This window comes from Dendrobates tinctorius, unplaced genomic scaffold (assembly GCF_039654945.1).
Source record: "Dendrobates tinctorius isolate UK_male_01 unplaced genomic scaffold, ASM3965494v1 ptg000057l, whole genome shotgun sequence".
Classification (NCBI taxonomy): domain Eukaryota; kingdom Metazoa; phylum Chordata; class Amphibia; order Anura; family Dendrobatidae; genus Dendrobates; species Dendrobates tinctorius.
This window is the reverse complement of record NW_027361725.1, coordinates 5,253,809-5,270,770: the sequence shown is the minus strand read 5'-3', so window position 1 is coordinate 5,270,770 and position 16,962 is coordinate 5,253,809.

Below are 16,962 nucleotides of genomic sequence, written 5' to 3'. Positions count from 1 at the left end.
TCCTGCCGCTGCTCCCCCGCCAGATTTCTGGACAATGACTCATGTATAAGCTGAGGGGGGCATTTTCAGCACAAGAAAAGTGCTGAAAATCTCGGCTTATACACGAGTATATACGGTAATTAATAGTGTAGTGCAGCGAGCTTGGTGCAGTGTGACAAACAGGCAGTGACCTAGTAAAGTTCAAAACAAAGTCTCTTTTAATGGCCAGCATACTCACAAGCAGAAAACAAATCGTATCCTCCAGATCGCAGCCGGGAAACAAGACAGTCCTTATCCGAGACGGGTTGGTGTGGGCGACTGCAATGCCGTGTATGCTGAGGGGTTCCAGGCCTTTTGGCTCCACGTTGCTTCACACAGGCTAACCTCTGCAGAGCCTCCTGCTCTGCATGCTCCCATACCAAACTCACACAGCCAACCCTCTGCTTCAGGGTTTTTCCAAGGAATCTGTGGCCATAGGCCACTTGGAAGACCAGGCCGGGAGGAAGAGGACCGCCCCACTACCATCCTGTAGTCCTCTTCAAAAATAAAAGCCAATGGCAGGTTTTCTTAAATCTGCCTTATGCAAATAGCTTGCCCAAGACTAACACTTACTTTTATTCTGCATTGCAATCACCGTTATGCCTGTGACTGCAATGCACTCCCGCGGCCTCAATACTCTTCTGTGCGCATCCTGGGGGACGCATAGCGACCTCGCATAAAACACCTGTCACTGCCTCACAATAGATAATAGATAAATAGATAGATAGATAGATAATAGATATATAGCTGACAGATAGATAATAGCTAGATAGATCATAGATGGATAGATAATAGATAGATGATAGATAGATAATAGGTAGATGTAGATAATAGATAGATATGAGATAGATTATAGGTAGAAGGATGATAGATATGAGATAGATAATAGATAGATAATCGATGGATAGATAATAGATGGATAGATAATAGATGGGTAGATGATAGACAGCTAGATAGATACATAGATAATAGATAGCTAGATATGATATAGATAATAGATAGATAGAAATAGATAATAGATAGTAATAGATAGATAATAGATAGATAATAGATAATACAGTAGATAGATTTGAGATAGATAGATAATAGACGGATAAATAGATAGATAAACAGATACAAACAATCACACACAGACATTGTTCTACGATCCTTAGTCTAGTGATTACAATATCTCGTTCTTCCATACTTTGGACGTTACATACTTTATAAAATTGCTGCTTTTCACACTAGCTTTGATCTATGTGCTTACCTGTTGGTTCAGCTAATGACCCCAAATCTACTTTTCTATGTGACAAAGTCTATAACCAGGGCCGTGAAGCTGATGGAGAAGTTTCTAAAGCTGGCAGTCTATTAAGCCATCCCCACAAATGGTGATCTTCCCTCTCAGCAGGGAGTCTGAGAGCAGCAGAAGCATTTTAATTTGACATCCGTGCTTTGATTGCTCAATTTGAGCATCTGGGTTACAACCAGACCACATAGGGGTTGTAGTAAGTGGCATTGGGATATGACTCTATAGAAAAGCCGGCAAAGGTCACCTTCTGACTGCATCTCCTAACATGGCGGATAATGATGCCATCAGTTTCATGTTCATGTAAGATATAATGTCTAGGCGGAGTGTAGGGGGTTTCTGTATATTAACTGAATGCAGTGGGATCGCCATTTCCTGGGCTTTACTATAAGAATCATGTCAGCAAAACATAAATAGAGAGTCGTCTTGCCTATTAAGATACATAAATAGCTGTCCTAGCTGTAAATCCTGCTCCTCAGCCCACTTATAAAAAAAAGCCTGTGAATCCTGCATCCACAGCCCACTCACAAAGAAAGCCTGTGAATCCTGCATCCACAGCCCACTCACAAAGAAAGCCTGTGAATCCTACTTCTGCAACTCATTCACAAAGAAAGCCTGTGAATCCTACCTCTACAACCCACTCATAAAGAAATCCTATGAAGCCTGCATCCACAGCCCACTTACAAAGAAAGCATATGAATCCTACTTCTGCAACCCACTCACAAAGAAAACCTGTGAATCCTGCTTCTGCAACCCACTCACAAAAAAATCCTGTGAACCCTATTTCCACAGCCCACTCACCAAAAAAACTGTGAATCCTGCTTCGATGAGCCCACTCATAAAGAAAACATGTGAGTCCTGCTTCCCCCACCCCCTCATAAAGACAGCCCGTGACTCCTGCTTCTGCAACACATTCACAAAGAAAGCCTGTGAATCCTACTTCTGCAACCCACTCACAAAGAAAGCCTGTGAATCCTACTTCTACAACCCACTCACAAAGAAATCCTTTGAAGCCTGCATCCACAGCCCACTTACAAAGAAAGCATATGAATCTTACTTCTGCAACCCACTCACAAAGAAAACCTGTGAATCCTGCTTCTGCAACCCACTCACAAAAAAAATCCTGTGAACCCTATTTCCACAGCCCACTCACCAAAATAACTGTGAATCCTGCTTCGATGAGCCCAATCATAAAGAAAACATGTGAGTCCTGCTTCCCCCACCCTCTCATAAAGACAGCCTGTGAGTCCTGCTTCTGCTACACATTCACAAAGAAATTGAAAAAAATTCAAAACCTTCATAACTATCAAACGTGGTCAGGAACCAGTTAAACAACAGTGATAGTTCCCCCACCAAAAGTGAGGACTAGTTGAATAATAGTGGAGTACTCCCAATATCATGCAATTAAAGAAGAAAGTGGAGTAACCATAAACCACAATAGAATGTAGAAAAGATAAAAGAGATTTATTTTTTATCTTTTCTACATTCTATTGTGGTTTATGGTTACTCCACTTTCTTCTTTAATTACATTCACAAAGAAAGCCTGTGAATCCTACTTCTGCAGCCCAATCACAAAGAAAGCCTATAAAGCCTGCATCCACAGCCCACTCACAAAGAAAGCCTGTGAATCCTACTTCTGCAACCCACTCACAAAGAAACCCTGTGAATCCTGCATCCACAGCCCACTCACAAAGAAATCCTGTGAATCCTGCTTCTGCAACCTCTCACAAAAAAAATCAATACTTTTTAGACACTGTTTTGCATTTGGAGGATCCTTTTTTTCTTAATGGTTCCCACTCACAAAGAAAGCCTGTGAATCCTATTTCTTCAACCCACTCACAAAGAAAGCCTTTGAAGCTTGCTTCCACAGTTCACTCACAAAAAAAGCCTGTGAGTCCTGCTTTGATGAGCCCACTCATAAAGAAAACATGCAAGTCCTGCTTCCCCCACCCTCTCATAAAGACAGCCTGTGAGTCCTGCTTCTGCAACCCACTCACAAAAGAAAGCCTGTGAATCGTGCATCCACAGCCCATGCACAAAGAAAGCCTGTGAATCCTGCATCCACAACCAACTCACAAAGAAAGCCTGTGAATCCTACTTCTGCAACCCACTCACAAAGAAAGCCTATGAATTCTGCTTCCACAGCCCACTCACAAAGAAAGCCGGTGACTCCTGCTTTGATGAGCCCACTCATCAAGAAAACATATGAGTCCTGCTTCCCCCACCCTCTCATAAAGACAACCTGTGAGTCCTGCTTCACCTACCTACTTACAAAGGAACCTATGAATCCTGTTTCCACAGCCCATTTATAAAGTAAGCCTGGGAGTCATGCTTCCCCCACCAATTCAGACACTGAACTACATGAATACTCCATGAATGATTGAGGAAAACAGGACTTACAAGCTTTCATTAAGAGTAGGCAGTGAACTAGGTCCTAAAGGGCCTGTCACACTAAGCGATATCGCTAGCAATATCGCTATAACTAGTGACATTATAGCGATATTGCTAGCGATATCGCTATGTGTGATACTTACCTCCGACCGCTCCCCCGCTGGTTATCGCTGATCGCGCGAGAACAAGCTGGACTGTTTCTCGTCGTCAGCTTCCTGCGGCGCTTCCTGTGGAGAGACTAGCGTGGAGCCGGGCGGGAGGACGCAGGATCGCCTAGTGTGACAGGTAAGTAGCGACCCCCGACCCCAGCGATGTCACTGGTGAGATCTGCCTGTGTGGCAGCTCACTAGCGACCACTTAGCGATGTACCAGCGATCCTGACCGCGTCATATCGCTGGTCGGGATCGCTGGTGCATCATTAAGTGTGACAGTACCGTAAGGCTTTCTCTGTCAAGGGGTGGGAGAGGCAGTACTCAGTCTCTCTTTATGAAGGGTGCAGACAAGCAGGACTCACAAGCTTTGTTTATGACTGAGCTTGAGAAGCAGGACTTACAGACTTATGAGTAAGAAGTAAACTGGACTCCCAGGCTCTTTAAGTGAGCGAGGTAAGCATAAATCAGAGTTTTTCTATGAATGGGTAGGTGAACTAGAGAGATCCTGTGAGTTCTATTAGTGACAAAGGCATGCAGGACTCACAAACTTTCCCCAGGAGTGGACAATATAGGCAGGACTCAGACACTTTCTCCTATTGGGCAAGGTGAAGCAGAACTTACAGGCTATCTCTGTGAATTGGTGGGTAAATCAGGACTCAGATTCTCTTTACAGATAAATTTAATGCTAATCATATTTCCCATCCGTATTCAATCAAATTTTCAGAATTTGAATTTTGGCAGATTTGATCATCTCACACCAACATCGAACCCTTTTGCCTTTGGTGATCCCATCACCCCAATAATTGGCATAGTCCTCAATGAAATTGCCCCAGCCCCTAACTATGACATCTTTAGTGCCTCCATGTCAGTATCTACATTCATTTCATGCTGTCAATCCTTTGCCTTTCATTTTTATAGGCCTTTGGTTTGATCTCAAGCCATGTCAACTTGATAGATTTGCGATCAGTAGGAAGATTGAGCTTATGCAATCCTAGCTAGGTCCACCAGGGTCTTCTCCACCATTATCTTGATAGTATCTTTTTTTGACGCAACAGCGATCTCACCAGCGATATCGCTGTGTGTGACATGTATGAGTGACCGACCCCCCCGCCGGGTATCGCTGATCGTGCTCGAATGCCCTGGACCTTTTTTTGATTGTTGGTCTCCCGCTGGCCAGCACGCATCGCTGCATGTGGCAGGCAGGAGACCAGCGATCAGCAAGCTGGACGCTGGTTTCCAATGTAAACGCGGGTAACTAAGGGTGCGCGTCACTTGGTTACCCGCTGTGTACAATAGATACCAGCGCGCTGGTGCAGGGAGCTGGTATCTAAGGTAAACAGCAGGTTTCTAAGCGCCGCGCGGTGCTTAGAAACCTGCTGTTTACCTTGGTTACCAACTCCCTGCATCAGCGTGCTGGTATCTAAGGTACACAGCGGGTAACTAAGCGACGTGCGCGCTTGTTACCTACGTTGTCGCTATCCTGATCGCTGCTGAGATCTGCCTGTTTGGCAGCTCACCAGCGATCATGTAGCGACACACCAGCGATCCTGACAAGGTCATATCATTGTCGGGATCGCTGGAGCGTCGCTATGTGTGACGGGGCCCTTACAGGCAATGTTCCTGGAAAAAAATATGCAAATTAACTGAATTATGCTAGGCGATATATCGTTTGCTAAAGAGCAGAACTAAGTATGCTAGATGATATCTTGGTCATGGAATGACAGACCTGGATATGCAGAAAGTCACCTTGGAGCAGCTAAACCCAAATACACAGACAGGCTTTTTGGAACAACAGAACTGTGTATGCAGATAGTCACTGTGGAACAGCAGAGCTGAGTTTGCAGAAATGTACCTGGGAACAGAACTGTCACGTATAACAGCAAAGCTGAGTTTTTCAGGACATTCACTAGAGATTATATGCAGCAGACCCAAGTGGTATAGCAGAGCAGGGTTTTTCAGGAATCATACTTGGCACTAGGTAACAAAAAGTTCAGTGGAATGACTGAGCTGAGCTTGATCTGAGACATTGAATAGAAATGGAGTACAGGGAGATGGTGGGGATAAGCACACCTAACTACCTGAATACTCAGGTGGTTTGCCTGCCACCTGAACCTGCCTAAAATGGCCTTAGCTGGTAAAATCAAGAGCAGAGGAGAAACACGGCCCGGCACTGGAGCTGGGAGCGGTGAATAACAGATCTGAGATGGAGCTGGGTAATCTGGGAAGTTTCCTTCATGAGACATGGTTTTTATGCTCTTGATAACAGTTCCAGGCCATTCACCAGTTGGGCCATGTTGGCTGCAAACCTAAAAGCCCTGATATTTTGTATTGGGACCCAGAAGCCTTTTTTTTACACCTTTGGCTACAGTAATTGTTTTATTGTATCCCACTGAACTCTGCTGCATTATTCTGGTGGGGACGCATGGAAGGGGTCAGTGTTTTGTATCTGGCTAGTACGTTCTTCTTCCCTGTGAATACTGGGTGATTTTTACTGCTCCTGACATTTGATACAGTTATGAGATCTGAATGATTTTCACTCACATCAGTAAAGGCTGCTCTTGAAACCTGGTCTCAAAGCCGCAAGGCAAGTGTATTACATACCTGTCAAGTGGCGACGCTTGCCAAAATGAATCGACTCATGCGATCACATGATCATTACGGCTGCTCACACTGTGAAACACAATACACTGTGACAAAAGTCAAAAGCGGCAAGGTTATTGTGTTAGACAGTTCATTACTAAATATATTTATTAGAGGGAAGAAATGAATAGTTCTTAATACAGTTATCAGATTTATATGAAAGGCTTCAATGAAAAAGCTAATAATTCAACCTGCCTGACAGACTGATGGACTCTGCAGAAAAAACACTCAATTCTGACACATTTTAACCTGTGGTTTGCCACGTTGGGCCATCTAATGCAGTGAAAGCGTGTACTTCCATGTAGCAGAATTGGGTGTGCAGCAATCATTTAGTTCCGGTTTACCTTGCATTGCAATAGAGGGAGTTCAGGGTTTGCTACATCTTTATACATAAGGGATTTTTTTTTCAATTCTCTTTTTTTTATCCTATTGTGACACGTTGCTGTGCTGGAGCCGTCGTCATATGACAGGGGTCCGTCATGGGGGTTTTCGTGGAGTTTAATCTGGAATTTGATGCCGAGAATATTCTTACTGCCAAATTTGACCGTAGGAGACACTGGACAGATATGAAAAGCTATAATATAATAAAATAACAAAAATATAAAATTTTAAAAAAGTATAATAATAAAATAAATACAAAATAATAAATTATAATTGTGAAATGAACAGGTCGATTCATTAATTAATCAAATTAGTTAAAAAAAAAAAATTCGGTTAAAGGTGAATCCAAAATTTTCTGGATTTGATTAGTTTTTGATGGATTCCTTTGAGTGCGAAGAGCAGGTTAAAATACAAAAAAAATACTCACCTGTCCTAGGCACTCACCTGACTTCTTAGGGTTCATTCAGACGTAAGTATTTTACATTTGTGAGAAAAAAGGGTCGATTATTCTAATCAGACTTTGATCAGAGTGTGATCCAGGTGTCATCAGTTTTTCTAATACTTGAGAGGATCAAAAAGTTTTTTACGCTTTCTCCTTTATGGCAGTCCGTGAAAATGAGATTTCATCCAAGTGCGGTCCAATTTTTTCATGGACTCAAAGACTTGCATTGCAAATATTGGTCCGACCCTCAGATCAAAATTCAGTTTATTTTCCACTGACCTCTTGCTCCAAGGAAAAAAATCAGATATGTTGTGCACAGCTCCATAGAACATTAGAGGTACAACTGGTATTCAAAAAAACTACGGATAACACTTATCCAAGAAAATTGTACGTGTGAACAATCCCTTATACTGCCTGCGCCACGTCACGTCTCCCCAGTCCTGCTCACTGGTTGGGTAAAACATGTGCACCACCTTGAAAGTGACCACAAGCATGGACCTCAGCGCCGGAAGAACCCAAAGCCAGACAGCTAAATGGAAGCCAAGGAGTTAGATGTGTGTAAAGGATTGGTGATTATAATGTATTATTTTTTTTTAACCCCTTTATTTATAAAATCATGGGGTCTGAAAAGACCTCACGGCATAGTAATCTGCTTCTCATGCCATTCGGGGCTCTTTTAGATTTGGATCAAATTTTATTTGGACTGAACAGAATCTTCAGAGCAATTTTTGGGAAATTTGCTCATCTCTAAATAATATATTATAATATATAATGTAATATTATATAATATATAATTATATAGATATTTTTTAAATGATCACCCAAAAATGCTAAATTAGGAGTTCTTTCAAAGAAGAGACAAATATACATTGGAACTTGTAAATACTCACAGCCTAGATCCAAAAAAGTAAAATTCTTGCCGTATATTGAAATAGAATAGGAAATATTAACATCTAATATAATGTTATATAATATAACATACCGTACATATTTTTAGAGATGAGCAAATAGATTATTACCATAATTAATCAAATGACTTTCACATTTCCAGCTGAACTCGGATTTGCCTAAATTCGACATTTTCAGGATTGAGTTTGCACGAATCCAGCCATTCTTTATACAGCCAGGAAATAATCAAACATTATACCTTCAGATTGCAATCACAGGGGTTTCAATACACGTGACAGATGTCATTGACTCGCGGTGCACAGTCCTCCTGACTGTCACGTGAGGCCTTTTCATTTTTGGAGGATCTGCGGTGGCAGGACAGGTGAGGGGTGGCCTTAGGACAGGTGAGGATAATATTTTATTATTTTTATATTGCATCTCCAGACATATTACTTATAGTAAAGAGAGGTTGTGGAGCATCTAGAGCAGTTATTCATCATGTCGTCCATCTGTTATTCTTCTTGGAAATGTATAAAAAAATTATTAAGTGGGCTTTCCAATTCCCCCTGATGCTATCACCATTGACTAAAAGGGAATAGTGGCACCCAGTTGTCAATTAGTTTGTTCGTTTCCAGGAGGAACAACAGAGTAACATCACAATTAAGGATTCTACAGATTGCTACTATCTGGAAAGGACAAGTATTTAATATAAAGAACCATCAGGAGAGTGGGCAAACACTATTGGGAAGAATAACTATCATTAGGAATAAAAACATTTCCATACATATCCATTAAATTTGGGAAGTGCTATTTATCCCCTTTCTTTGAGCTGAGGTTTCATATGATTATGCGGCTTTTTTTATTATTATTTTTATTTTCAGCCTTTCCGCAGATAGAAAACTTTGACAGATAACCTCGAAGTCTTATCATTCGGAAAATATATGTTTCTATCAAATCATCGTTCTCATTGAATACTTCGCTTCTGGTTGATGCTACCCTGCAAAAAAAATATTGACAGAGTGAGAAATCCGATGTGTACAGACATTGCCGGGTTGGCGGCGGGCCCTATAATCAGTACAGGATTTTTTTGTTCTTTTTTCCGTGAAGGATAAAAAATGTAAAGCACTGCAAGTTCCGTGGCAAAGATAGATGACACCAGCCGAGATTTCACCATGCATAATAAACTGGCGGGTACAAAGTTCACCGCTGAGCATTGTGTGGGCTACAAGTGACTATCATCACGAAAATCAATTATTACCGTGATTATAGAGTGTACGACGTCTTGAGAATATGATGCTAATGACTAGCTAACTCTTTAATATACCCTCTCTATTTCCCAGCCAATTGTTAGCCATTCTCATTCCATCTGACGGCTGATGCATCTTCTGGCGAGACGCTATTCTGCAGAGTCTTTATACAAATGGTAGCATTGCACCAGGGGCCTGTCCTATAAATGACGTCACACACCACAGGGTGCATTTACATACCTCTGAACAAATGGTACATATTGTTCCCGACACTCAAAGATACCACTCCCAAAATTTATTTTGGGCAGATTCGCTTGAATCTGTTGACAAATTAGATCTGGTTCAAATTGAAATTGCCCAAAATTTGCAGTGAAAAGATGATTATTGTTCTCTGAGGTCAATCATAAATGAAGAGGAAGAGGTTCAAAATAATAGAATGCATAATGCTCACCTATGCTATGTACCTGTATTTTGTTGCCTTTGCGATCATGTTGCGAATTGAATTCCCAAAATTTTGGATTGGCCAAAATCAGACATTTTCTGGAAATTCCTAATAAACTTCATTTGTTATGGATCAATTCACTCATCTCTAGTTATCACTTCTCCGAAAAGATGGATGATAGATAACTTACTGATTGTTGTGGGTCTGACCGCTTGATAAACATTGTTTCGGGTCACTAGATGAGGTGGATCCTCCAAACCCAAGGTCTGGATGAGCAGATGGGCCCTGGGTGTTGGTGCAGCAGGCAAAGAAGGCATGCAGAAGACAAGAACTCGGCACACACACAGGAGACTCATGACCCACAAGTATCTGTGCAGTGCTATGAAGCAAGGGTGAATTCAGGATCAGAGCTGGAGCACAAATGGTGGTGCACATCAAACACTAGTGTTATGCTTGTGTAGTAACTTTCATGAGAAAATAGGATATTCACTAAAAACTGCAACTGACCCTTCCAGTTCCTGTACAGACTAGATATTCTGACTCCGCCGTCCCTACTGGTACCTGCGTGTGCAGGGAAACCCTATCCACAGACTAGGAGATGGCAACTCGGACGTAAACTGCCTAAAAGGCTTCCTTTTCCTCGGAAAGAACCAGAGGGCAGAGCAGAGTGTGAATTACCTACAAGAGAAGGTGTGCTGAACAATGGAAAGATCCCAGAGAGACTAAAGTAAATAACAAAATACCAAAGAATAAAGAAAGTACTGTTAACGAATATACTGCCTACATCCTATTGATAAAGAGAAGATAGGTGCTAAGTATAGCACAAACCCTTAGCTGGCTCTAAACATCAAAAGAATGTCAGAACCTCCAAATTAATCTATCACCAGCAGGAAATACCAGCTTTGGGACACAATATGAGGCTGCACCCAAAAGGTGATAGGCAGATAAATTAAAACACCTGTGTTAAGCAAGACAGACTGCAGCAAGAACAGCAGAACCCAAACACTCAGAGTAAAGTTGTGTATCCTGTGACTTGGAGGAAAAAGAAGCTGACAACAGAACAGAAGCTCAAGGGATCGAATCCAGGATCATGACAACTAGAGTCTTTTTACTAAGGTATGTGTCTTAGTGGGCCTTAAAAGGCTTAAGGAAATGATATCACACACTAGGCAACCTGCAAAGCCCAACGTGGAGCACAACAGAATTCCACAGACCATGGTGAAGGGAGCAGAACCTGTATCAGTGACAGGTCTGAAACAATTATCAATCCCAAGAAAAATGCTATGATGGGGATAACCTACAGATCGTGGAGGGTTCGGCCTCTAGGCCTCCAATAATCCTGAGAACAAGGCTATGTTGGAGTGAACCATTTGCTTATCTCGGCCTTTCTCAGAGAGAATGATTGGATAGGTGGAGTGCATGTGCAGCCACCACTCTATTCTGATGGCATTTCAGAGAATAGCAGGAGTCAAACCCCACCAATCTGCAAGTTATCCATCGGACAGGTGATACATTTTAATGTTTTAAAGGGGTTTCCAGGTTTTTTTTTTAAAAAACTGGGTTAAAGATGGAAACGATGTAAAATGGGCTCTCCCATGTCTATAGGATAGGTGATAACTTATCGCTGCAGGCTTCTCTGCTGGAACCACCATTGATCCGTAATACAGTACATAAGTGCCCTGTTTGAATAGAGCAATGGCCGCACATGCGCACCATAGCTCTATTGATTATCTCGGCTGAGCGCTATATCTGACAGTCTCATATATGTTTAATAAAGCATTGCTGCGCATGTATGGCCATCTGCTTATTTAAACAGGACACTTTGGAGTTCCGTTTTTTGGGATCCTAGGGTTCCAGTGGAGGGACCTGCAGCGATCAGCAAGTAATCAACTCCTGGATGCAATTAGTGGAGGATAACTTGCTAAGTTGGGACAACCTCTAGTAAAAAGAACTTGTCTTGCAGCTTCAATACTGCTGCTCTGGTGACCAGGGGTGGTCATCCATGCATCAATGACATCACTCACATCCAGATGACATTGAACTGGAACTTAAACGCCTCATTTCCCCAACACCAATTTTGTTAAGTATGGGGTAAATATGCAACATTTTGTATTTGATTGCCCTGGCCATGGCAGAGTGGCTTGTTGGTTCTTCCCTGGCACTCAGCGCCTGGGCACAAGTGACGGTGGCCATCCTCAGTAGCTTTGTCCCGATAAATATTCTAATAAAGTCTTCCCTTTATCGCTGTCACCTCTCAGTTCAAATTTTGTTGCTTGGGCTATTTATGGCTGATTAATTGCCACTGTTTCAATAAGGAGCCACAATTTGGAGTTTGGTTTACTACATTTGCCAAAGCTTGTTGAGACCATCTCTGGGGAGAGAGATGATATGTGCAAGATGCTCGCAAAAAGGAAGAGGTCAATCCATTTAGCGGAGCTTGCCAGAATTCTTCCTGTGAAGTTTATAGTCAGTCTTCCCGGGAAGCAATGACGGCTGGCGAGGCTGTATCATCACAACCACTGACTAATGTCTCATTTACAGGAAGGAAAGGTAGATCTAAGACGGCAATTAGAGCAGAGATGAAAAGGCGGAAATGTCTCAGGGTACTTCAGTGTTGGGTGAGCAGTAGTCATGAGCGCGAGTGCTCCTTACTGGAATTTGCCGAGGGTGCTCAGGTACACACCTCGTATCGCGGGTGCTTGTGCTTGTGAGGCAATCTCTGCATGTTTTGTAGCTGTCTAAACATGTAGGCGCGGGGACTCGAGCATGTCACTAGAGCACCTGTGATACCCTAGCACCCTAGGCAAACTCCAATAATGAGCACTTACGCTCATCACTAGTGAGCAGGTAAGAAAAAAATTATTCCATTTAAAAAAATTTAAAAATGCACAGGGACGCCTCATTCTCCACAACTGGGTAAAACTGCTTTTTATACACCAGAATGTTATGTCCAGGAACTTTCTCGATTCTCTTGCTCTGTAACATGCCATATACCGTACTTTTTTCAATGGGTGGCTTCACTTCATCAGATTTCTGCCAGCACTATATTTACTGGAACTTCCTTTCTCTCACCTCCCAGAATTACTTGTGCCTTTGTCCAGTGGCTTGCCTGCCCTGAACTGAAAGCCTGCCTGTCTGTTATGTCTATAAAACGCTTGACAGACAGGACAGTAGAAGCAGAGAGACAATGGGCCACTTCACTTCGAGAGACAAAGACCTAACTCGTCACAGCTATACTACATCAAAATATCACTGCTACACATCACGCCCCAAATAAATGTATCATATGTTGGCCAAATAAAACATCCATATAATTTCTTTAACATCAGTGCTATTTAGTGCTTCCACCATGATACACAGCAGAAATATTATATCATACAATTCCTAATTAGCAGTATTAGTCAAATCCTAAGAAGAAAACACCACTATACAGTGCTCAAATAATACTGATATACTGTGCCCAATTATGAAGTAATCAAATAAAATGCCTAATTAATACCGCTATGCAACATACCGTAATCAGTGACCTATGCTATCCAAATGACACAGTTTCCTAACAGAAATATGAGAAAATACCGCTATTAAATTCTGCAAAATATGATACTGTGCAGTGCCTAAATAGCACCGCCATGTAGTACCATGTGATATATAAATAATTCCGCTACACCAGTAATATTCAGATTTATGGCTATCACAAATAGCGCATCCAGTATGACCACACAAGTTTCTAAGACCTGCCTTGAGTGCATGAAGACATGCACAATATTCTGGTTACCCTCATGTTTTTCTTGCTGGTTTCCTTTCTTCCCTGTGCTGTATGTTGACAGGTGCAGCTATATCATTATTTTCTTTTCCTCCTCTCCCTATAACAACCACACGTGCCATATTGGTGGGCTGCTTTGTACTTAATACAACAACAAGTCACAACACATCTATCATGTGTGTGAAAAGGGGAGACTAGGTGGTCGCGTTGGCCCCAGACCGGAATTGATTGACTTCCTTTGCTTTTTGGATTATGTTCTATAAGATGAAAATGAATAACGCGGATCACTCATGTGGAAATGCATTTGTAAACAAGTCTACGAGTCTTATCGTAGGAGGCGATACCTGGGGAATCATTCCTTGCACATCTGAATGTTAATTAAACCCTTTTTTTGAGTCCTGGTGCCGGAGTTGACAGTCATTTCTTTTCATTTCACGTGTGATGGGTTTTTGCAAGGAGTGAGTCACCTTTGCAACCGAGTAACCAGAAATCTTTCATTTGAGGCGGTTCCTTCGGTGGCGTTGAAAATGAGAATCACTTGCTTTATTTTTAAGTCCTTTGAGAGGACCTGTCACCTCTCCTGACATGTCTATTTTCATTAATGTCTTCATATTTTTTTTTTTCTATTCCTCAATTATTCTTCTTGGAAATGTATGAATAAATTGATTGACAACTGGTTGTTACTGGTTGATACAATCTGTCAATGTCCAATCGTTGCTGAAAAGGGAAATGGTTACACCCAATTGTCAATTTATTAATAGATATTCAGGAGCAACAACGGAGGTACAAGAAAAATATAAAGACATATGTAAATAGATGCGTCAGGTCCTCGTAAAGGTGTGAGTTATACAAAAAAATAGAATTAATAAATCATGTAAAATAAATGTGTTAACTAAAAAACTAAAAACGACCTGTTAAGAATTGCGACTGGTCATCTTTAAGGCATGACTTGATCTTTAGCATCTTACTATTGTCTTAGGACAGCCCCAGAGGGGATTTTTTTTTAAGATCAGAGCAATCCAATAAAAGTATGAACCCCACGATCCCCATTTATAGGATAAATGATTAAGAACCCCAGTCTCTATGTTGATATAATTGTAAGTAACTGAAAAAGGAGCAAATAAGCCAAAAAGGCCCAAGGGTCACTATTGACCCAATATTTATTGATCCATTATTTCTCTAACTGGTCTTTAAAGCTTACATTTTGTTAACAATGGAAAAAAATATTAATATTTTTATCCGGTATATCTGCAAAAGGGTTAAATTGCAGGGAATCGGGATCAGAGTTTTCTCTCATGCCTTTTGTTCCCTGGGGTGGTTGAGGAATCATTAGGGTTTAATCTGAAATATCTTTACTTGACTTGAGACAGGCAGTAGTGACAGTCACAGTCTGACATGCCAGGGTAGGAAGCTAAAGGCTACAAAAACGTTACCACAATTCTTGTTGGTTACACATACAGTATATGGAGGCTGTGAGCTTGGCAGTTACATAACAAGATGAACAGTCCCATAGCATGGTGGTTACACATAAATTTGATTGGCAGGTCTTTGATGCAGGCTACAGTCTTCATTGTGTTACGCCGGCCACTCGCACACCTTCTAAGCGCCACCCTACTCGCCGTGTGCTTCGCTCTGCTCCACCCAGTAACTGACCATCACTCTGCGTTGCCTTGTGCTGGTTGTGAGTCATAGGGAGGTGCAGACAAACTCTGCAGGCATTTGTATCCACCCTGTCCTGCAGAGATTTGCTTCCCCAGCCTATCACCTGCTAGCAGGTGATATACCGTGCGACTCCAGCCTCAATTCCTCACCAGAACATTGGTTTCAAGCCTGCTAGCACCTGTTTATACATTTCTCCCTATTCTGTTTACCCATCCTGTCTGACTTCTCGGCTCCTGACCTCAGCTACCCGTGCTCCAACCTTAGATTGTCTGACTACGTCTTTGCCTTCACCCTCCGGTACCTTGTGCTCATGCCTCTGACCCTCCGATCAGCTGCTGCAGTCCTGGGAATTGCCCTGGAGTGGTATCTGTTATCTACTTTCAGCCCTAACCTTTCCTCACCATCAGAGGCTCTAGTCAAGACCCAGTAGACACTTAGTCATGCTCCTCCAGGGTAAGCCTGGCCCATGGCACAGTGGATCCACACCCACCAGTGTTACACTTTGCAGTCTAGGGCAGCTTAGTCTTATGTCAAGGCCACAGCAGGGCACAAGGCACAAGCAGGACACATTGCTAATTCCTGTCCCAGGCTACAGTGTCACTTCTCTGTCATGCCACTGTTCTTGCATCAGGCAACACTATCTCACCACAGGTGGTAGCAAGGCACAAAGAATGGCAAGACCAAACACATGGGCATCTCTCCCCATACCTTCCCTGGGTCTACAATTTAGGCAGGATGTTCCTTAACTGTTGAAGTAGACAACAATTGCCACAGATGTCAAAGGGTATTGAGAAGAGATGAAGAAATCTAAGAAAACTCCATTCTCCAGATTTGCTCAAATTTGACCTGGAAACTTGGGTTGCGTCAATTTTATTCAACATGAACCAAATTGCTGGTAAAAGTCAAGTATTATGCCCTGAGATCTCTCCAGTGAGCAATAAACAGAAAAAATGAAAAGAACATTATACTCACCTCACCACTCACCTATTCTGGGGCTGTTGACTCGCTTCCTCTCTCCGGTTCCAGTCTTCTCTTCTCTTTCCACTCTTCAACACCTCCGGCGCTCACCAGGTGTCATATCATATGACTTAATGATACTCTTGAAGGTTTTGGCAATGCCGAAGGAGCCGAAGGGTGAAGCCGGCAGAAAAGACCGGACTTGGATAGAGGAAACAAGCCAGCAGGTAGATGTGGTGCCAGGATAGGTGAAAGGATAGGTGAGTTTAACATTGTTTTTTTTTTTAATTTTTTTAAAAATTTTTAACCTCTTCCAGCCCTAAAAAGAATTAATGAACATGAATATGGCAATTGACACTCCAAAAATTTAGTTCTGGTGAATCCAATTTTTTTGTGAAATTTGGAGCAACATAAATACACTTTGGATCGATTCCTTCATCTATAATTTTGGGCCCTTTTGAGCTTAAACACTTACCTCTATCAACCCTACAGTGACCACAGAGAAATGGCAGCAATTACACAAGGTGTGGATGAACGTGATAAGACCTACACGGTTAAGACAGACAGATAAACTTAAAGAAAGTTTAGTAAAATGTAAAAATAAAAAGCTCCTTGTAAACAAGTTGCACGTTAAAAACAAAAAAGTGACCCTGACATGTATGTTTTTTGATTTTCTACATAAAGACGTGTT